The sequence below is a fragment of the Parambassis ranga genome, unplaced genomic scaffold (assembly GCF_900634625.1).
Source record: "Parambassis ranga unplaced genomic scaffold, fParRan2.1 scaffold_211_arrow_ctg1, whole genome shotgun sequence".
Lineage (NCBI taxonomy): Eukaryota > Metazoa > Chordata > Actinopteri > Ambassidae > Parambassis > Parambassis ranga.
Genome location: NW_021144759.1, coordinates 1 through 22,500, shown reverse-complemented (window position 1 = coordinate 22,500; position 22,500 = coordinate 1). Strand labels below are relative to the sequence as shown.

The 22,500-nt window shown below is 45.0% G+C and overlaps 6 non-coding genes across 6 annotated transcripts; all 6 read right to left on the bottom strand.

The window, feature by feature from the left end:
* Nucleotides 1–9,748: 9,748 nt before the first annotated feature.
* Nucleotides 9,749–9,820, bottom strand: trnat-cgu (transfer RNA threonine (anticodon CGU)). Its single transcript has one exon. It is a non-coding gene; the product is annotated as a tRNA-Thr (tRNA).
* A 257-nt stretch (nt 9,821–10,077) lies between these two features.
* trnam-cau (transfer RNA methionine (anticodon CAU)) lies at nt 10,078–10,150 on the bottom strand. The gene has a single exon. It is a non-coding gene; the product is annotated as a tRNA-Met (tRNA).
* Nucleotides 10,151–10,802: 652 nt separating this feature from the next.
* trnay-gua (transfer RNA tyrosine (anticodon GUA)) lies at nt 10,803–10,893 on the bottom strand. Its single transcript is given in 2 exon segments — nt 10,803–10,838; nt 10,857–10,893. It is a non-coding gene; the product is annotated as a tRNA-Tyr (tRNA).
* Nucleotides 10,894–14,185: 3,292 nt separating this feature from the next.
* On the bottom strand, nt 14,186–14,276 carry trnay-gua (transfer RNA tyrosine (anticodon GUA)). Its single transcript is given in 2 exon segments — nt 14,186–14,221; nt 14,240–14,276. It is a non-coding gene; the product is annotated as a tRNA-Tyr (tRNA).
* A 5,940-nt stretch (nt 14,277–20,216) lies between these two features.
* Nucleotides 20,217–20,289, bottom strand: trnam-cau (transfer RNA methionine (anticodon CAU)). The gene has a single exon. It is a non-coding gene; the product is annotated as a tRNA-Met (tRNA).
* Nucleotides 20,290–20,935: 646 nt separating this feature from the next.
* On the bottom strand, nt 20,936–21,026 carry trnay-gua (transfer RNA tyrosine (anticodon GUA)). Its single transcript is given in 2 exon segments — nt 20,936–20,971; nt 20,990–21,026. It is a non-coding gene; the product is annotated as a tRNA-Tyr (tRNA).
* Between the last annotated feature and the right edge of the window lie 1,474 nt (nt 21,027–22,500).

Sequence of the window (22,500 nt, the reverse complement as noted above, 5' to 3'; positions counted from 1 at the left end):
CCGCAGAGGAGGAGCCTGTCCTTCCTGATTTGGTGGAAGTACAAATGCGTGTCTTGGGCCTGACGTGACTGGTGCTTCATCCAGTGGTTCCCTCAGAGCAGTAAGCCGGGTTTGAGCCACAGGAATTGAGGCAGATGGAGCCGGTCCCTGATTAAGGACACTCAATTCCTGATTCTTCTGCCGCCGTTGAAACCTGAAAATACATCATTTGTATTATATGTGTTTAGAAGTATTTACTTCATTTGAGGCAAATAGTGTACCCTGCCTACCACTGAATGAGTGTCCGCTGGTTTAGCTCAAGAGCTGGATCGTGGTTTCCTCCATCAGCCTGGGCTGGAGTGAGCACCTGGGGTTGCTCACTCCAGCCTTTTTGGTTGTTGACCTGTGTAAGCGCACAGCTTTACACATATGGCCTCAACTAGCGGCTGGTACTAGGCCACTGAGCTGGCCCCCCAGGATGGCCAATCAAACACCGTTTTACACTCTCCACACCCGGGGTGACTCCAGATCGCTTTGGTGCCTTAAAGCGGCCGTGTGTCAGTCGAGGCTGATGTCGAGGCTGGTAGTTAACCCGTTGTTTGTCACCATCAGGAAGCGCTGCCCACAGCCGGAAGGCCTCTGTCACCTGCAGCTCAGTGAGGTAAGAAGCCTCACGAAGACCCACAAGGTAACCAGCCAGTTCCTGGACCTTGTCCCACCCAGTGACACCATCAGGGCCAATAACTGCTCCCTAGTAAATGCAGATTAATGTTAATATATGTGCAATAAAAGCTGACCAAAAGTTAAAAGGCCATTAAAATGTCTTACCTGAGGCTCGTTGATGGACTGCTTCCAGGATCCAGTGCAGCCTGACAGATGTCAGACGGCTGTGACAGCACTAAGGAGGCAGAGGCAGGATGCTGTCCTTCTCCATCACTGGACGTGGATGGGTGGGGTGGAGCAGAGGCCTGAGGACTGGTTGTCAAAGATGGGGGGCTCTTTTGAAGATCATGGCAGGGGTCATCCTCACAGAGCACTGACACTGTGATGTCCTCCATGATCTCCTCCTGAAATCCCTCATCTTGCAGGTCCTCGTCATTTATTTGCTCCACCAACCTGTCCTCCTCTTCAGGGTTCTGGAGCACTGGAGTCAATGTTTTGCCTGTCTGGCTGTACAGATACTCCACCCCCAGCAATTCACCTACAAGAAAAAAACAAAAAAGAAAGTGTTCTTAATATTTTGTCCAGAACATAAAAGGTTATACAGATAATGTTTCAAAATACAAAAATGTGGATTGATGAATAAATGATTTATATTGGTGTTAAATGAGTATTTCTTGCCTGTGTATACTCCAGGAGGGCGGTAGCGCTCATCCCAGGGCTTCCCAAACACAACTCGGCTGAGCTGGTCCACAGCCTCTCGCAGGGCACTGCCATATGATCGGATGGAAGAGGCTCCTTTTACAGCCTCTTCCATCCGATCTTCATTCCATCGCATCAAGCCTTCAAGGAGATAGGCCTGAAAATGTGCATCACTGGCACTGGTTCCTAAAGGTTAAATAAAATAGAAAAAGGGTCACACACGCAAGATATGTGCTACATTTGAGGTACTATGAGGTTACATGCAATAGAGTTATGTAAATACATGAAAAATCATCATTATAACCAGAATTAATGAGGAAAAGTAATTAAATTAGTTTCTTGTGAGATAAGATCTGTTCTGACATCAGAAAAGGACTGTAATATTACTGTAGAATGTGACATTACTTTAAAGTAATGGAAACAGTTACAGTGCTTATAATACTTAAAGAGACACTGTAATCCATATGGGATACCTGGGATGAAGCGGTTCAAGTGGAGGTGGAAAGACTCCAGGGAGGTAGAGCCACGGGCACACCTGTAGCAGCACAGCTCCACACCACCTTTCTTCAGTGTCCCCTTCTTAATGTAGAGTGGGAAGTTCTCTGGGTCTTGGATACACAGTACATGTTTCTGCTGTTCTTTCCATATTTGCTGGATCCGATCATGGTCCAGTAGAGGAACTCCCAGAGTGTCCTTCCCATCCACACTGTCAAAGTGATCAATCAGTGATCCAATCAGGCTGGTGGTCTCCTCCATCCCTCTGGTCCTCCTGCGGCAGTGCAGTGCCAACTCCCTCCGGGTAATGCGAGCACTGAGTGCCTTTTCTGAGAGGTGGCCGGTCTTCTTTGCTGCTAGCTCCCCCTCCTTTGCACGGCGAAGAGCAGCGACATCCTCTGGATCCCATTCAAAGATGCACGTGGACAGACGTGCCATGAAGACTCCATAGAGTGGATGAGCCTCTGTTGTGACACCTGCAGCAAATCGGCGCATAAAATGCCAGATGTCAAGGCGCACTTCGAGGTCATCCCACTCTGAAAACATGGCCTTAACACGAGACTGGCCATGCTGACTGCAGCAGTCTCTGTCCACATACATCACTTTTGGGGGCATCTGTCCTGCCTCCCGATAGCGCTTCATCAGGCCAGCTGCCATGGCATCCAATCCATGTCCCTCGGCAGCTGTGAGCACAGAGACAAGGACTTGGCCGTGTTCATTTCCCACATTTGTGCACCAAGCAGCTGTCCCTGAAGCAGCCCCAGCAAGTTTCTTTGTGACCTATTTGGAAAAGGTCAAACAGAGTGTTCATTATGCACGCAAACATATTTATATCTGGCCAACATTCTGTATAGGTAAAATGCTGTGATACCTTTTTAGTGGAGTCAATCTTGAGCACAGACCCAAAGACAGATGTAATTTTGGCCTTGACCTCATGCAGTCGCCCCAGAACATCCCTGGCGTATACAGCTAACAGCCACTTAGGTTTAGGTATGGCAGGTAAGGGAGGAGGCTCAAGGAACACAGGAGGCTGCACAAGGGAGGACTTTGCAAATGGCTCACAGGCAGTGAGGTACTGCAGTACACGCTGCGTCCATGCCTCACCATGTTGCTCCATCAACTTCTTGTGAAGCTGAGTCACACTGTTGCCCAATGTCCTCTCCCTCATCATCCTCACCACCCGGTTGTCACATGAGTATCTAATGAAAGACCAGTGTAATAACACAAATGCAGTTTTTGGTTAAACAATAACACAAATCAAAGCACCTAATAATGTTTGATCTTAATTATGACTTACCTGTATGTCAATAAAGCAGGAAACTGACTGCGGTGGCCCATATCCAGTTGTCCTAAGATGTCTTCGGACCAGGCTGGATACTTTTTTGTGCAGCGTTTGCACTCCAAGTACTCTGTTGCAAGGTCATACCACCCGTCGATGTCTAAGACCTGCGCACAGTACGATACAGTCCTGCCGCTGTTAGTCTGTGTTTACCACAGTCTGGGCGAACACAGACAAGAGGGAACTGCCACATCTTCAGCGGCATCCAAAAAAAAGGGGCCGACAGAAGAAGAGGTCAGGTGAGGCGGGCAGCTGACTGTGAATGAGAGGGGGCTGAGGAGGATGCCACCAAAGCTTCAGCTGGGGCACTAGCTCTGGCTTGCCAGTGTGTAGGTTGGCCTTGAAGAGGGTCTTACGGATCCACTCCTGCTGGAAAGGTGGAAGCTGATCCTTCCAGTGACGAGGGAGCTCAGTAGGTGGCTGATGATGTGGAGGGTCTGGTATTTTTACCACTAGAGGCGGACCAGCACGGGCCTCTGAATGAGCAATGGCTGGAGCTTTTGAAGGAGAAATGCAGAAAAAAATAATATAAGGATGACTGTTGTATTTGATCGCAGTCCACAATCTGCCTGCACAGCATACATTTGGACAAGCATTAATAGATTATGATTATAATTAATAGTTAGACATAAAAAAATAAGAGACCACTGTGGTTTCTTATTTTTTCCAGAGCTGTATTTGAAAAGGATTAGATGGAATAGAGCAAAGAAAATAAGTTGTGATGAATTTAGTATAAAGTAGTGATGCCCACAGACATGAAGCGTGCACACAGTTGCAGTGAAAAACAGTTACTGTGATCATTAAAACAATGAATCTCCTCCGTCCTGTTCAGGGGATTAGACAGATAGTGAGTGAGAAAAGCAAGTGATGTTAGTGAAAATGTTATCCAATGATTGTTTCTCAACGGGAAACACAAATGAAAACACCAACACCTTTGGATCCTTAAGGTTTTGAAGAGGTGCACTCAAAGAATGCATCCCGCTTGAAGCTTGATGCGACATAATCCTGTACTGTAAACAAAAATATTTGAAAAAACAGTGATTTTTTATTCCTCAAATAATACTTCACAGTGTGTTTTCACTAAACATTTTCATAATATTTGCATTTGTGTCGTATGCCACACCTGTATTCTGCTGTGCTTCATATTGTGACACTGCAGATACCAGCTCCTCATCATCGTCTTCAGCAAAGTCACCCGCTCCAGAAGGGGCAACAGAAGTGCCTGCAGCACAAATAAAAATGTTATTAGCATTTATTAATAGGTTAATAAAATTATTACTGTTGACAAGACACAAGGACAAACAATGTACGATGTTACTTACCAGTAGGGAAGAGCTGCCTTTGTGCCAAATGTTTGGCTGGGGTTCTGTTGGCAGAGTGCACTGCGGTACTGGGGCTGGAAACAGCAAGTGGATAAGTCTGTGTAGTCTGCCATAATGATAACTGAATACATATACAGTACATGTTACACAGTTACACTCACAGGGTTTAACTGGTGACATCAGTTTTTTAGCCAGCTGTGAAGGAGACAAATGTTTGCCACGCGCCAACAGTGCTTTCACAGTGCCAGTCTTCCACACACCAGTTTGGATGGCAGCAGGTGAAGGAGCAGACATGTGGGAGGCTGCAGGTGTAGGTGCAGAGGCACTGGAGGCTGCAGGTGTAGGTGCAGAGGCACTGGAGGCTGGAGGCTGCAGGTGTAGGTGCAGAGGCACTGGAGGCTGCAGGTGTAGGTGCAGAGGCACTGGAGGCTGTAGCCAGGGTTTTGGGCCTGGCATCTGCCTTGATCAGGTACTTGATGAGAGCCTGGGCCTCCTTGCTCTGGTCTTCATAGACGTCCTTCATGGACCGGCCCTTGAAGTCTCCAAACTCTACCATCAAACATCCCTGGTCTCCAGTTTCCCGGGCTTCTGCTTGCATTGCTGCTTTCTTTTAAACTTCTCCAGTTCCTCTGCCATCTCTCTAATAAGAGATGTGTACTGGATGAACAGCTGCTTATTTTGTGACAGGGGGTTTGCCTGCACCGTCTCTTTAGATATGCTGTCCATCAAATACAATGCATACCCCAGAGAGTTTTCCAGGAGCCATCTAAATCTCTGGCCCTGGTACTTCCCAAACTGGAGCTTGCAGTGAGCAAGCACCAAAAACTGGTCACTGGGGTCTCCACCGTTTACACTCACAAAAGTTCTGGCCTCCGCCAGCACTTCCTCTTCAGGTTTGGCCCTTCCAGATTCCACATTTTGCGTTCGCATCGCCTCCTCTGATGGCGCCATGAGGAGACGCTGTGATGTGGCCGACTGCCGCTTAAAAACCGGATAAGCATACATTTTCTGAAATGAAAACACAATTACAGCTGAAAGATACCTGTACTTTTAGAGTGTGATCATTTAACAAGCTACTTCATTTCCCCACAGGGATTGATAAAGTAATTCACATTACTATGATAATGTGTACTACTGTGTCTCCTACAAAGCAAAACCATGTTATTTTCATTGAGCTATTGTATTGTACCTTTATTTAAATATTTGTAGAGGTAAGTTGTTAAAGGGGAGGGATTGTAATAAAACACCCACCTGAAAACAAACCATTTTAACATCATAACATAACTTAATTTGTAAGAGTAAAAAGTATTCTATTTTGATTTATTCTGATGTATTTTGAAAACCCCAATGTCTGAATCCTTAACTTTACTATATTAATGTTAAAACTGGAATTTCTGAACTGATCAATATCCTACGTTTATAGTTTATAGAGATAGTGAATGACCTCCTACATGTAGGCTACTTTACATCTACAAAAAGCGGTTTACACCATTACAAGGTATTACATGCATATTAGTATGTTATGTACATTACATAAAACGAACAATAGAGCAATATCTACCAGTTTACAGAGAATCAATTGCACGTATAGCCTGTTAGCGGGTGGCCATGACAGCGATAGCGATCAATGGTAGTGACATTTTTTGGTCGGTATTTACAGGTTGACGGGTACGTCGAAGAAAACGTGTGCTATATAATGTCCAATCGCTATATCGCTATGTCGGCCTGTTTTGTTTTCTTAAGGTACAGACTGTATCTGAACAGACAATGGCCGATTTATAGTAAATTAAATAAGGTGAAGTAAACTTCATCTTACGTTTTCACGAGGAAGGGTCAAAAGTAAGCCACAGTGAAGGAACGCGATTGGTTGGTCAAAAGTAAGCCCAGGGAAAGGAACGTGATTGGTCAAAAGTAAGCCCAGGGAAAGGAACGTGATTGGCTAATGTGGGCTTACTTTGGGCTTACTTTGGCTCGACTAGCGCGATGCAGTAAGCGCAAGCGAGAGGTAGCGGGATCGATGCCCGCATCCTCCAGCCTGCGTTTTATGAGGGAGGGTGTAGCTGGATGGATGAGGATGGATGGATGATGTAGTGCAGCGGTCCCCAACCTTTTTTGCACCACGGACCGGTATCATGTAAAACAATACTTTCACGGACCGGCACAGAAAAAAAAGTGCATAAAGAGACTTACTCAACTTACTCTTATGCTTAATTAGTGGGAGCCTTTGAGCTTTCTCAGCAATGAGGCGGTCCCATCTAGGGATAATGGGAGACATGACACCCGTGTGTTTCTTATGTCCAGTCCACTCCGTAATTTAGTTTTGGCCGTCATTAATTGCTTCAGTCGTTCTTGTTCATTTTTTCCATGGCTTGTCTTTTAATGCAGGGTGCTCGGTCTCGCAGTTTTGAAGGCTTCGTTGCCTCATTTGCGAGTCTGTCGCCACATCACTCAGAGAGGACTTGGTGTGTGAGAATCACCTGTTGCAATAAATCCGTATTTTAAATAGGACTCCTGATATAGTCTTTTAAATGCGGGTTTCTTTTTCTTTGAAGGGGTAGGCTCCTCTTCTCCTGTCCTCGTTAGGCCTTTTCCCCTTTCCGAAGAAGCTCCAAAGACGTTTGTTTTTTATTCATTTGTGCTAGCTTGTGGGCTTAATTTTGGGGTGCCGTATCCCGTGACCGAGACAAGCGTCTGGACAGGTGCTTAAAGGCACAGGCGGATGAATCTGATCGATTTATAAATGAAACAGCTTTCAGACTCAGATAATGAATATATATGTTTTGCTCAGTCTTTCTGTGCGGCCTGGTTCCAAATGACCCACGGACCGGTACCGGTCCCCGGCCCGGTGGTTGGGGACCACTGATGTAGTGGACTCCCACCCAGCAGATCAGGTCCCAGAGGTTACAGCATCATTTATTAGCTGAGTTTCCCCTCAGGGAAGCTGCTGTTTACAAGCTGTTTACAGAAAGAAGCAAGAAAACAACAGTCAGCATCATCGTCCAAAAAAACACATGACAATAACATGTGAGACAGAGAGTTTATGATCAGTGCTCCCCTGCTGGTTTGGACATATGATGACATTTTAAATGTACCAGTCAAAAGTCACTCAGTGGTTTGTCTTTGTTTTTATGACTTTCTACATTGTAGATTCATCCGGAAGACATCAGAGCTATGAAGGAACACATGTGGAATGACGCAGTGAACAAACAGTGTTAAACCAAGCAGAATATGTTTGATGTTTGACATTCTTCCAAGCAGCCAGCTTTTGCTTTGATGACAGCTTTGCACACTCTTTGCATTCTCTCAATCTGAACTGAACCACCAATGCTGTGCAATGCTTACATCTAGTGGTTGCAGGCTGCAGCCTCCTCATTCCAAAATCAATCCCTCCTCCACATAAAGTCAGAAGTTCTAAATGTGAGTCATTAAATGAGAGGTTCCAGCAGAAACGTCCAAACATCTGAAGAGAAGCTGAGAAGCCTGAGATACAGGGGCTGCAAGCTGAGCTTCAACTGTTCCTGTTTAGACAATAAGAACAGATCATCACTGTCTTTTAAAATGTTCTGATCAAATCACATTAGTTTGTATATTTATATTACACACAGAGCTGTTGTTTCAGTCACATTCATTTGTTATGTGTACAGTGGGTGCAGGAAGTATTCAGACCCCCTTAAATGTTTCACTTTGTTATATTGCAGCCATTTGCTAAAATCATTGAAGTTCATTTTTCCTCATTAATGTCCACACAGCTCCCCATACTGACAGAAACACACGAGTTGTTGACATGTTTGCAGATGTATTAAAAAGCCAAGTGAAATATGACATGGTCCTAAGTATCAGAGCCTTTGCTGTGACTCTCATATATTGAACTCAGGTGCGTCCATTTCTTCTGATCGTCCTTCAGATGGTTCTACACCTTCATCTGAGTCCAGCTGTTGATGATACTGATTGGACTTGATGAGGACAGACACACACCTGTCTGTATAAGACCTTACAGCTCACAGTGCAGGTCACATACTGGGTGATGACGTCCTCCTGCAGGTGTTACTGTGGAACAACTGCTCTGGATTGGGATGAGTCTGAATAGAACTTTGTTAGCTTTGTAAAGCTGTGTGGTAGTTAGAGAGGAACTGAAAAGAGTCAACTACAAGGAATACAGTTAAACATCAGGGCTCGTCCGGGATTTGAACCGGGGACCTCTCGCACCCTAAGCGAGAATCATACCCCTAGACCAACGAGCCATGTGTGCCCTCTGATCTTCATGTGTCAGCAGCTGAAACTGAAATGTAAATGAATAAAAGACTACTGTGCGCTATAGCTGTCTGGAATTAGCGACCTATCTACCACGCGTGTCACATGTGCTCGGAAAGCTCGGAAAGTGTGGACAAGCTGGAGGTGGAAGAGAACCGTCAGGAGAGGGATGAACAGCTGCCATGATATTTGTAATGGGACGTCAGGACTTTGTTTTGGTTTCTTTCCAGAACATAAAGGATCTGAAATGAAATGTGTGAAATGTTTGTTCCACCATTTTGAAGACTTGGATTAAATTACGCATTCTGGGAAATTTTTTTACATTTTTTTTTATTTTAGGTACTTTAGTAATCCCAGAGGGAAATTGTTTAAGGCCCCTAAACAAAAGACAGGTCCTCTGGCCAGTAGGTGGCGCAGTGTCTGTAGCATTTCAGCATATCAGCTGTGCGGCAACCTTCGGGGTTCAAACTTGAAGCCCATGCGGAAGTGTCAAAACTTGTAATTCATGCCGCAACCACTGGGGGCTGGCTCCAAAAGCGAGTCATTTCCCATAGACTCCCATGTTAAAATGTCCGACTTCACAGCAGGAATGAACATGTTTACAGCCTGGTACAAAAAATTCTGGTCTCAGATGATAGGTTCTCTTCTAGTGTCAATTGTAGGGGGTGATTTTTTTTTATATAACTTACTCGTTTTAATTATATTCGGACTTAAAATTCTGCATAATTATAGGAGTTGCCACTTGAGCAGCAGAAGGCTGACGTATAACAGCGCGAGTTTCCTGCTTTCACGATGGCCCGCCCCAAACTCCACTCGTGCTCCCCCTCTTTGTACGTATTTGGAGTTTTTGGCGGACGTGATGCTTCCAACATGGCGGCTCCCACGAGCCTCAGAACGGCTCTTCAGAAACAAATGGGTGACATCACGGAAGCTCTGTCTATAGTTTTTACTCTCAATGGGTTTTGTCTTTCTTTAAAAGGAACCTCCTACAGATCTTTGAAGGCATGAATGGGAATTGAACCCATGATCTTTGGTTTACGAGACCAACGCCTTACCACTTGGCCAAACTTCCTGGTATTGTGTTCACAATGGTGGCATTGATCCCCAGCCTCTGTCACACAGTCTGTTCAGTGTGGGGCCCCTTAAGGTCTGTGTTCCACACATGCACAATGGGTAGGCAACCACCGGATTGTATAGTAAGCACTGACAGACACCTGCTTTTATGGTCATTTCCTCTGTAAATTAGCTTGTTGATGCTACTATGTAATATTATGTACCTGTAAATGGTGAGTGTGTGTACTCTTTATTCAATGCTGTCTCTAAAAGTTGTGCCCCGTGTGAGGGTTGAACTCACGACCTTCAGATTATGAGACTGACGCGCTGCCTACTGCGCCAACGAGGCCCAAAAACTGGGACATATGGTCTTTTTTTTTTTTTTTTAAACAAAGATCTACAGCAGGGGTCTCAAACTCAATTTACCCGGGGGGCGATGGGGGTCGAGGCTGGGTGAGGCTGGGCCGCATCAAGTATTCCACAAAAAAGCATTCAGATATTCCAAAATACAACTGGTCCGATCTTCTCAATCTTCCAGGTCAGAATAGGGATGCAAATTATCGAGGAATTCATTAATCGTAAACTGATATGCAGCGATTTCCCCTCAGTTTCACTAAGATTAAAAGCTAAACATTGTTTACTAAATAAAAACTGCATGTCATATTCCTTAATGAGTGATTTGCTGTACCATTGGGGTCAAACAGGCTGGTTTGTTTGTAGGTGATTTTGTGTTTACAGATGCAGAGCTAGCAAATTTTAAAAAGGCTCTATCGACTTGCTAAAGGTAAGATTTGACCAGTCAAGGATTCTAATGACTACATAACACATCCTTTATTACATAAACGTGTTGTAAACACATGTATTGAACAAATGCACTTCAGATAAAAAATCAAATCAGATAAAAATCATTGTGACATATATGTCACATCGGCCCTTTAGCCAAAAAACCAGTGAAAAAATGATGTGACATTATGATGAAACTCTCGAGGGTTAAAAGTCACTCCTTCGAGCCGGATTTGAACCAGCGACCTAAGGATTTCAGTTTTATTGTCTCACTACAGTCCTCCGCTCTACCAACTGAGCTATCGAAGGGTGGGCTGAGAAAGAAATGCCCGAGCACAGCCGAGCGTTCATAGTTGACTCAAACACAGGTCATCTGTGCTTGATTTGAAAGTCAGGAATGTGGATTGGATTTGTGTGTTCATAAAGACCTGAAAAAAATCAGACAAGATTTTCATTATCCTGGAATGCAGCTTAAGACTTTGTGGCAGTATGACCACTTTACATCTTGACCATACTAGAATAGAATAGAATAGAATAGAATAGAATAGAATAGAATAGAATAGAATATAGACTTTGAGGCAAGGCGTCTGGACTTGTAGAGTTTTCTTGAAGACGTTTCGCTGCTCATCCAAGCAGCTTCATCAGTTCTAACTGTTTGGTGGGAAACATGGTTTATATGTGGTTGCAGACCTCAGTGGGTGGGTCTGGGTCAAACTTAGAAACAATAGCACTAAATGTTTCCATAATTACCTGTGATGATCTGGCAGGTGTGTCTAACGACTGGCTAACGACTATGAAACTGCCGGAGGGGGGCTGGTTGACAGCCCTTTGTTCTTGCTGTGAGTATGTGCAAACTTCCTGGGAATGGATGGAATCACTGCATTGTATGCTTCCTGGGGAAGCCACTCCATGCCTGTATGGACTCCCCAAGATTCACAAGGAAGGAGTCCCCTCAGACCCATCGTCAGCAGCACAAACTCAGTCACATACAACATGGCTAAGCACTTGGCTGAACTCCTGACACCACTGGTAGGACTTTGTGAACAAGGTGGAGAAGATCCGAATGGACCCAGACGACACTATGGCCTCATTTGATGTCACCTCCCTGTTCACCTGCATCCCTACATCAGAAGCCACAGAGATGGTAAGGACGTGCCTCACACAAGACAGCACACTCAAGGAAAGAACCAACCTCACGCCAGACCACATCTGTGACCTGCTGGACCTCTGCCTGACCACCACTTATTTCCAGTACAATGGGAACTTTTACAGACAGAAGCACGGCTGTGCGATGGGATCATCTGTGTCTCCTATTGTGGCCAACCTCTACATGGAAGAAGTGGAGAGAAGAGCCTTGAGTTCCTTTTCTGGAACCACCCCCACCCACTGGTTTAGATATGTGGATGACACCTGGGTGACCAATGAAGTGCAACGGTTCACAGAACACATCAACGCAGTGGACAACAACATCAAGTTCACTCGGGAGGACATCAGGGAGAACAATCTGGCCTTCTTGGACTGCACAGTACATATTGAGGACAGGAGCCTCAACATGGAAGTGTGCAGGAAACCCACACACACGGACCAGTACCTGTTGTTTGATTCACACCACCCACTGGAACACAAACTGGGAGTCATCAGGACCCTGCAGCACAGAGCACAAACTGTACTAACCAGCTCAGGGGAAGAAGAAGGAGCAACACCACACCAGAAAGGCCCTGCAGACCTGTGGCTACCCCAAGTGGGCACTCATCAAAGCCACAAAAACAAGACCCCCCAACAACAAGAAGAAGCACAACAACCGGCGGAGAAAGAACATCTCCATTCCATATGTGTCAGGAGTATCAGAGAAACTCTGCAGGATCTTCAAAGGACACTCCTTTGAGGACAACAATGTCCACATTTTAGACAGGGAGGAAAGGTGGTATGAAAGAGGAGTCAAGGAAGCATCTATGTTAAGCTGGAAAAACCTTCCCTTAACAGAGGTGGTGGCCTCAGACATCATCTTTCTACCACATACAATACAGTGATTCCATCCATTCCAGGAAGTTTGCACATACTCACAGCAGAAAAAGGGCTGTCAACCAGCCCCCTCCGGCAGTCTCACAGTCGTTAGCCAGTCGTTAGACACACCTGGCCCAGGCAGCCATGGAAACATTTAGTGCTATTGTTTGTGAGTTTTACCCAGACCCACCCACTGAGGTCTGCAACCACATATAAACCATGTTTCCCCACCAAACAGTTAGAACTGATGAAGCTGCTTGGATGAGCAGCGAAACGTCTTCAAGAAAACTCTACAAGTCCAGACGCCTTGCTTCAATCTTCTCTACGTATTAACATATCATATTTTCACAGCAGTTTTAAGGTGTGTACATACTCCTAAAGGTTAAATTAATAATTTTTGTTGGTGCAGTAGTCAGCGCGCATATGAGAGATATTCTCACTAACATACTGCAATGTAGATGTCTTTGTTAAAAAAAGGACCATATTTCACTTGTTTCTGAGCAACCACAGCCGCAGTAGGCAGCGCGTCAGTCTCATAGGTTAAAAAGAGTAGTAGCCAGCACATATACGAGACATATTGGCACTAACATGGGCACTGTATATGAAAAAAAGGCCTTAAACTTCCTGGTATTGTGTTCACAATGGTGGCATTGATCCCCAGCCTCTGTCACACAGTCTGTTCAGTGTGGGGCCCCTTAAGGTCTGTGTTCCACACATGCACAATGGGTAGGCAACCACCGGATTGTATAGTAAGCACTGACAGACACCTGCTTTTATGGTCATTTCCTCTGTAAATTAGCTTGTTGATGCTACTATGTAATATGTACCTGTAAATGGTGAGTGTGTGTACTCTTTATTCAATGCTGTCTCTAAAGTTGTGCCCCGTGTGAGGGTTGAACTCACGACCTTCAGATTATGAGACTGACGCGCTGCCTACTGCACCAACGAGGCCCAAAAACTGGGACATATGGTCTTTTTTTTTTTTTTTAAACAAAGATCTACAGCAGGGGTCTCAAACTCAATTTACCCGGGGGGCGATGGGGGTCGAGGCTGGGTGAGGCTGGGCCGCATCAAGTATTCCACAAAAAAGCATTCAGATATTCCAAAATACAACTGGTCCGATCTTCTCAATCTTCCAGGTCAGAATAGGGATGCAAATTATCGAGGAATTCATTAATCGTAAACTGATATGCAGCGATTTCCCCTCAGTTTCACTAAGATTAAAAGCTAAACATTGTTTACTAAATAAAAACTGCATGTCATATTCCTTAATGAGTGATTTGCTGTACCATTGGGGTCAAACAGGCTGGTTTGTTTGTAGGTGATTTTGTGTTTACAGATGCAGAGCTAGCAAATTTTAAAAAGGCTCTATCGACTTGCTAAAGGTAAGATTTGACCAGTCAAGGATTCTAATGACTACATAAACATCCTTTATTACATAAACGTGTTGTAAAACATGTATTGAACAAATGCACTTCAGATAAAAAATCAAATCAGATAAAAATCATTGTGACATATGTCACATCGGCCCTTTAGCCAAAAAACCAGTGAAAAATGATGTGACATTATGATGAAACTCTCGAGGGTTAAAAGTCACTCCTTCGAGCCGGATTTGAACCAGCGACCTAAGGATTTCAGTTTTATTGTCTCACTACAGTCCTCCGCTCTACCAACTGAGCTACCGAAGGGTGGGCTGAGAAAGAAATGCCCGAGCACAGCCGAGCGTTCATAGTTGACTCAAACACAGGTCATCTGTGCTTGATTTGAAAGTCAGGAATGTGGATTGGATTTGTGTGTTCATAAAGACCTGAAAAAATCAGACAAGATTTTCATTATCCTGGAATGCAGCTTAAGACTTTGTGGCAGTATGACCACTTTACATCTTGACCATAGAATAGAATAGAATAGAATAGAATAGAATAGAATAGAATAGAGAATAGAATAGAATATAGACTTTGAGGCAAGGCGTCTGGACTTGTAGAGTTTTCTTGAAGACGTTTCGCTGCTCATCCAAGCAGCTTCATCAGTTCTAACTGTTTGGTGGGAACATGGTTTATATGTGGTTGCAGACCTCAGTGGGTGGGTCTGGGTCAAACTTAGAAACAATAGCACTAAATGTTTCCATAATTACCTGTGATGATCTGGCAGGTGTGTCTAACGACTGGCTAACGACTATGAAACTGCCGGAGGGGGGCTGGTTGACAGCCCTTTGTTCTTGCTGTGAGTATGTGCAAACTTCCTGGGAATGGATGGAATCACTGCATTGTATGCTTCCTGGGGAAGCCACTCCATGCCTGTATGGACTCCCCAAGATTCACAAGGAAGGAGTCCCCCTCAGACCCATCGTCAGCAGCACAAACTCAGTCACATACAACATGGCTAAGCACTTGGCTGAACTCCTGACACCACTGGTAGGACTTTGTGAACAAGGTGGAGAAGATCCGAATGGACCCAGACGACACTATGGCCTCATTTGATGTCACCTCCCTGTTCACCTGCATCCCTACATCAGAAGCCACAGAGATGGTAAGGACGTGCCTCACACAAGACAGCACACTCAAGGAAAGAACCAACCTCACGCCAGACCACATCTGTGACCTGCTGGACCTCTGCCTGACCACCACTTATTTCCAGTACAATGGGAACTTTTACAGACAGAAGCACGGCTGTGCGATGGGATCATCTGTGTCTCCTATTGTGGCCAACCTCTACATGGAAGAAGTGGAGAGAAGAGCCTTGAGTTCCTTTTCTGGAACCACCCCCACCCACTGGTTTAGATATGTGGATGACACCTGGGTGACCAATGAAGTGCAACGGTTCACAGAACACATCAACGCAGTGGACAACAACATCAAGTTCACTCGGGAGGACATCAGGGAGAACAATCTGGCCTTCTTGGACTGCACAGTACATATTGAGGACAGGAGCCTCAACATGGAAGTGTGCAGGAAACCCACACACACGGACCAGTACCTGTTGTTTGATTCACACCACCCACTGGAACACAAACTGGGAGTCATCAGGACCCTGCAGCACAGAGCACAAACTGTACTAACCAGCTCAGAGGGGAAGAAGAAGGAGCAACACCACACCAGAAAGGCCCTGCAGACCTGTGGCTACCCCAAGTGGGCACTCATCAAAGCCACAAAAACAAGACCCCCCAACAACAAGAAGAAGCACAACAACCGGCGGAGAAAGAACATCTCCATTCCATATGTGTCAGGAGTATCAGAGAAACTCTGCAGGATCTTCAAAGGACACTCCTTTGAGGACAACAATGTCCACATTTTAGACAGGGAGGAAAGGTGGTATGAAAGAGGAGTCAGGAAGCATCTCTGTTAAGCTGGAAAAACCTTCCCTTAACAGAGGTGGTGGCCTCAGACTCATCTTTCTACCACATACAATACAGTGATTCCATCCATTCCAGGAAGTTTGCACATACTCACAGCAAGAACAAAGGGCTGTCAACCAGCCCCCCTCCGGCAGTCTCACAGTCGTTAGCCAGTCGTTAGACACACCTGGCCCAGGCAGCCATGGAAACATTTAGTGCTATTGTTTGTGAGTTTTACCCAGACCACCCACTGAGGTCTGCAACCACATATAAACCATGTTTCCCCACCAAACAGTTAGAACTGATGAAGCTGCTTGGATGAGCAGCGAAACGTCTTCAAGAAAACTCTACAAGTCCAGACGCCTTGCTTCAATCTTCTCTACGTTTAACATATCATTTTCACAGCAGTTTTAAGGTGTGTACATACTCCTAAAGGTTAAATTAATAATTTTTGTGGTGCAGTAGTCAGCGCGCATATGAGAGATATTCTCACTAACATACTGCAATGTAGATGTCTTTGTTAAAAAAAGGACCATATTTCACTTGTTTCTGAGCAACCACAGCCGCAGTAGGCAGCGCGTCAGTCTCATAGGTTAAAAAGAGTAGTAGCCAGCACATATACGAGACATATTGGCACTAACATGGGCACTGTATATGAAAAAAAGGCCTTAAACTTCCTGGTATTGTGTTCACAATGGTGGCATTGATCCCCAGCCTCTGTCACACAGTCTGTTCAGTGTGGGGCCCCTTAAGGTCTGTGTTCCACACATGCACAATGGGTAGGCAACCACCGGATTGTATAGTAAGCACTGACAGACACCTGCTTTTATGGTCATTTCCTCTGTAAATTAGCTTGTTGATGCTACTATGTAATATTATGTACCTGTAAATGGTGAGTGTGTGTACTCTTTATTCATGCTGTCTCTAAAGTTGTGCCCCGTGTGAGGGTTGAACTCACGACCTTCAGATTATGAGACTGACGCGCTGCCTACTGCCAACGAGGCCCAAAAACTGGGACATATGGTCTTTTTTTTTTTTTTTAAACAAAGATCTACAGCAGGGGTCTCAAACTCAATTTACCCGGGGGCGATGGGGGTCGAGGCTGGGTGAGGCTGGGCCGCATCAAGTATTCCACAAAAAAGCATTCAGATATTCCAAAATACAACTGGTCGATCTTCTCAATCTTCCAGGTCAGAATAGGGATGCAAATTATCGAGGAATTCATTAATCGTAAACTGATATGCAGCGATTTCCCCTCAGTTTCACTAAGATTAAAGCTAAACATTGTTTACTAAATAAAAACTGCATGTCATATTCCTTAATGAGTGATTTGCTGTACCATTGGGGTCAAACAGGCTGGTTTGTTTGTAGGTGATTTTGTGTTTACAGATGCAGAGCTAGCAAATTTTAAAAAGGCTCTATCGACTTGCTAAAGGTAAGATTTGACCAGTCAAGGATTCTAATGACTACATAACACATCCTTTATTACATAAACGTGTTGTAAACACATGTATTGAACAAATGCACTTCAGATAAAAAATCAAATCAGATAAAAATCATTGTGACATATATGTCACATCGGCCCTTTAGCCAAAAAACCAGTGAAAAAATGATGTGACATTATGATGAAACTCTCGAGGGTTAAAGTCACTCCTTCGAGCCGGATTTGAACCAGCGACCTAAGGATTTCAGTTTTATTGTCTCACTACAGTCCTCCGCTACCAACTGAGCTATCGAAGGGTGGGCTGAGAAAGAAATGCCCGAGCACAGCCGAGCGTTCATAGTTGACTCAAACACAGGTCATCTGTGCTTGATTTGAAAGTCAGGAATGTGGATTGGATTTGTGTGTTCATAAAGACCTGAAAAAAATCAGACAAGATTTTCATTATCCTGGAATGCAGCTTAAGACTTTGTGGCAGTATGACCACTTACATCTTGACCATACTAGAATAGAATAGAATAGAATAGAATAGAATAGAATAGAATATAGACTTTGAGGCAAGGCGTCTGGACTTGTAGAGTTTTCTTGAAGACGTTTCGCTGCTCATCCAAGCAGCTTCATCAGTTCTAACTGTTTGGTGGGAAACATGGTTATATGTGGTTGCAGACCTCAGTGGGTGGGTCTGGGTCAAACTTAGAAACAATAGCACTAAATGTTTCCATAATTACCTGTGATGATCTGGCAGGTGTGTCTAACGACTGGCTAACGACTATGAAACTGCCGGAGGGGGGCTGGTTGACAGCCCTTTGTTCTTGCTGTGAGTATGTGCAAACTTCCTGGGAATGGATGGAATCACTGCATTGTATGCTTCCTGGGGAAGCCACTCCATGCCTGTATGGACTCCCCAAGATTCACAAGGAAGGAGTCCCCCTCAGACCCATCGTCAGCAGCACAAACTCAGTCACATACAACATGGCTAAGCACTTGGCTGAACTCCTGACACCACTGGTAGGACTTTGTGAACAAGGTGGAGAAGATCCGAATGGACCCAGACGACACTATGGCCTCATTTGATGTCACCTCCCTGTTCACCTGCATCCCTACATCAGAAGCCACAGAGATGGTAAGGACGTGCCTCACACAAGACAGCACACTCAAGGAAAAGAACCAACCCACGCCAGACCACATCTGTGACCTGCTGGACCTCTGCCTGACCACCACTATTTCCAGTACAATGGGAATTTACAGACAGAAGCACGGCTGTGCGATGGGATCATCTGTGTCTCCTATTGTGGCCAACCTCTACATGGAAGAAGTGGAGAGAAGAGCCTTGAGTTCCTTTTCTGGAACCACCCCCACCCACTGGTTTAGATATGTGGATGACACTGGGTGACCAATGAAGTGCAACGGTTCACAGAACACATCAACGCAGTGGACAACAACATCAAGTTCACTCGGGAGGACATCAGGGAGAACAATCTGGCCTTCTTGGACTGCACAGTACATATTGAGGACAGGAGCCTCAACATGGAAGTGTGCAGGAAACCCCACACACGGACCAGTACCTGTTGTTTGATTCACACCCACCTGGAACACAAACTGGGAGTCATCAGGACCCTGCAGCACAGAGCACAAACTGTACTAACCAGCTCAGAGGGGAAGAAGAAGGAGCAACACCACACCAGAAAGGCCCTGCAGACCTGTGGCTACCCCAAGTGGGCACTCATCAAAGCCACAAAAACAAGACCCCCCAACAACAAGAAGAAGCACAACAACCGGCGGAGAAAGAACATCTCCATTCCATATGTGTCAGGAGTATCAGAGAAACTCTGCAGGATCTTCAAAGGACACTCCTTTGAGGACAACAATGTCCACATTTTAGACAGGGAGGAAAGGTGGTATGAAAGAGGAGTCAAGGAAGCATCTATGTTAAGCTGGAAAACCTTCCCTTAACAGAGGTGGTGGCCTCAGACATCATCTTTCTACCACATACAATACAGTGATTCCATCCATTCCAGGAAGTTTGCACATACTCACAGCAAGAACAAAGGGCTGTCAACCAGCCCCCTCCGGCAGTCTCACAGTCGTTAGCCAGTCGTTAGACACACCTGGCCCAGGCAGCCATGGAAACATTTAGTGCTATTGTTTGTGAGTTTTACCCAGACCCACCCACTGAGGTCTGCAACCACATATAAACCATGTTTCCCCACCAAACAGTTAGAACTGATGAAGCTGCTTGGATGAGCAGCGAAACGTCTTCAAGAAAACTCTACAAGTCCAGACGCCTTGCTTCAATCTTCTCTACGTATTAACATATCATTTTCACAGCAGTTTTAAGGTGTGTACATACTCCTAAAGGTTAAATTAATAATTTTTGTTGGTGCAGTAGTCAGCGCGCATATGAGAGATATTCTCACTAACATACTGCAATGTAGATGTCTTTGTTAAAAAAAGGACCATATTTCACTTGTTTGTGAGCAACCACAGCCGCAGTAGGCAGCGCGTCAGTCTCATAGGTTAAAAAGAGTAGTAGCCAGCACGTATATGAGACATATGGCACTAACATGGGCACTGTATATGAAAAAAAGGCCTTAAACTTCCTGGTATTGTGTTCACAATGGTGGCATTGATCCCCAGCCTCTGTCACACAGTCTGTTCAGTGTGGGGCCCCTTAAGGTCTGTGTTCCACACATGCACAATGGGTAGGCAACCATCGGATTGTATAGTAAGCACTGACAGACACCTGCTTTATGGTCATTTCCTCTGTAAATTAGCTTGTTGATGCTACTATGTAATATTATGTACCTGTAAATGGTGAGTGTGTGTACTCTTATTCAATGCTGTCTCTAAAAGTTGTGCCCCGTGTGAGGGTTGAACTCACGACCTTCAGATTATGAGACTGACGCGCTGCCTACTGCGCCAACGAGGCCCAAAAACTGGGACATATGGTCTTTTTTTTTTTTTTTAAACAAAGATCTACAGCAGGGGTCTCAAACTCAATTTACCCGGGGGGCGATGGGGGTCGAGGCTGGGTGAGGCTGGGCCGCATCAAGTATTCCACAAAAAAGCATTCAGATATTCCAAAATACAACTGGTCCGATCTTCTCAATCTTCCAGGTCAGAATAGGGATGCAAATTATCGAGGAATTCATTAATCGTAAACTGATATGCAGCGATTTCCCTCAGTTTCACTAAGATTAAAAGCTAAAACATTGTTTACTAAATAAAAACTGCATGTCATATTCCTTAATGAGTGATTTGCTGTACCATTGGGGTCAAACAGGCTGGTTTGTTGTAGGTGATTTTGTGTTTACAGATGCAGAGCTAGCAAATTTTAAAAAGGCTCTATCGACTTGCTAAAGGTAAGATTTGACCAGTCAAGGATTCTAATGAACATAACACATCCTTTATTACATAAACGTGTTGTAAACACATGTATTGAACAAATGCACTTCAGATAAAAAATCAAATCAGATAAAAATCATTGTGACATATATGTCACATCGGCCCTTTAGCCAAAACCAGTGAAAAAATGATGTGACATTATGATGAAACTCTCGAGGGTTAAAAGTCACTCCTTCGAGCCGGATTTGAACCAGCGACCTAAGGATTTCAGTTTTATTGTCTCACTACAGTCCTCCGCTCTACCAACTGAGCTATCGAAGGGTGGGCTGAGAAAGAAATGCCGAGCACAGCCGAGCGTTCATAGTTGACTCAAAACAGGTCATCTGTGCTTGTTGAAAGTCAGGAATGTGGATTGGATTTGTGTGTTCATAAAGACCTGAAAAAATAAGACAAGATTTTCATTATCCTGGAATGCAGCTTAAGACTTTGTGGCAGTATGACCACTTACATCTTGACCATACTAGAATAGAATAGAAATAGAATAGAATAGAATAGAATAGAATATAGACTTTGAGGCAAGGCGTCTGGACTTGTAGATTTTTCTTGAAGACGTTTCGCTGCTCATCCAGCAGCTCATCAGTCTAACTGTTGGTGGGAAACATGGTTTATATGTGGTTGCAGACCTCAGTGGTGGGTCGGGTCAAACTTAGAAACAATAGCACTAAATGTTTCCATAATTACCTGTGATGATCTGGCAGGTGTGTCTAACGACTGGCTAACGACTATGAAACTGCCGGAGGGGGGCTGGTTGACAGCCCTTTGTTCTTGCTGTGAGTATGTGCAAACTTCCTGGGAATGGATGGAATCACTGCATTGTATGCTTCCTGGGGAAGCCACTCCATGCCTGTATGGACTCCCCAAGATTCAAAGGAAGGAGTCCCCCTCAGACCCATCGTCAGCAGCACAAACTCAGTACATACAACATGGCTAAGCACTTGGCTGAACTCCTGACACCACTGGTAGGACTTTGTGAACAAGGTGGAGAAGATCCGAATGGACCCAGACGACACTATGGCCTCATTTGATGTCACTCCCTGTTCACCTGCATCCCTACATCAGAAGCCACAGAGATGGTAAGGACGTGCTCACACAAGACAGCACACTCAAGGAAAGAACCAACCTCACGCCAGACCACATCTGTGACCTGCTGGACCTCTGCCTGACCACCACTTATTTCCAGTACAATGGGAACTTTTACAGACAGAAGCACGGCTGTGCGATGGGATATCTGTGTCTCCTATTGTGGCCAACCTCTACATGGAAGAAGTGGAGAGAAGAGCCTTGAGTTCCTTTTCTGGAACCACCCCCACCCACTGGTTTAGATATGTGGATGACACCTGGGTGACCAATGAAGTGCAACGGTTCACAGAACACATCAACGCAGTGGACAACAACATCAAGTTCACTCGGGAGGACATCAGGGAGAACAATCTGGCCTTCTTGGACTGCACAGTACAATTGAGGACAGGAGCCTCAACATGGAAGTGTGCAGGAAACCCACACACACGGACCAGTACCTGTTGTTTGATTCACCACCACCACTGGAACACAAACTGGGAGTCATCAGGACCTGCAGCACAGAGCACAAACTGTACTAACCAGCTCAGAGGGGAAGAAGAAGGAGCAACACCACACCAGAAAGGCCCTGCAGACCTGTGGCTACCCCAAGTGGGCACTCATCAAAGCCCAAAAACAAGACCCCAACAACAAGAGAAGCACAAACACCGGCGGAGAA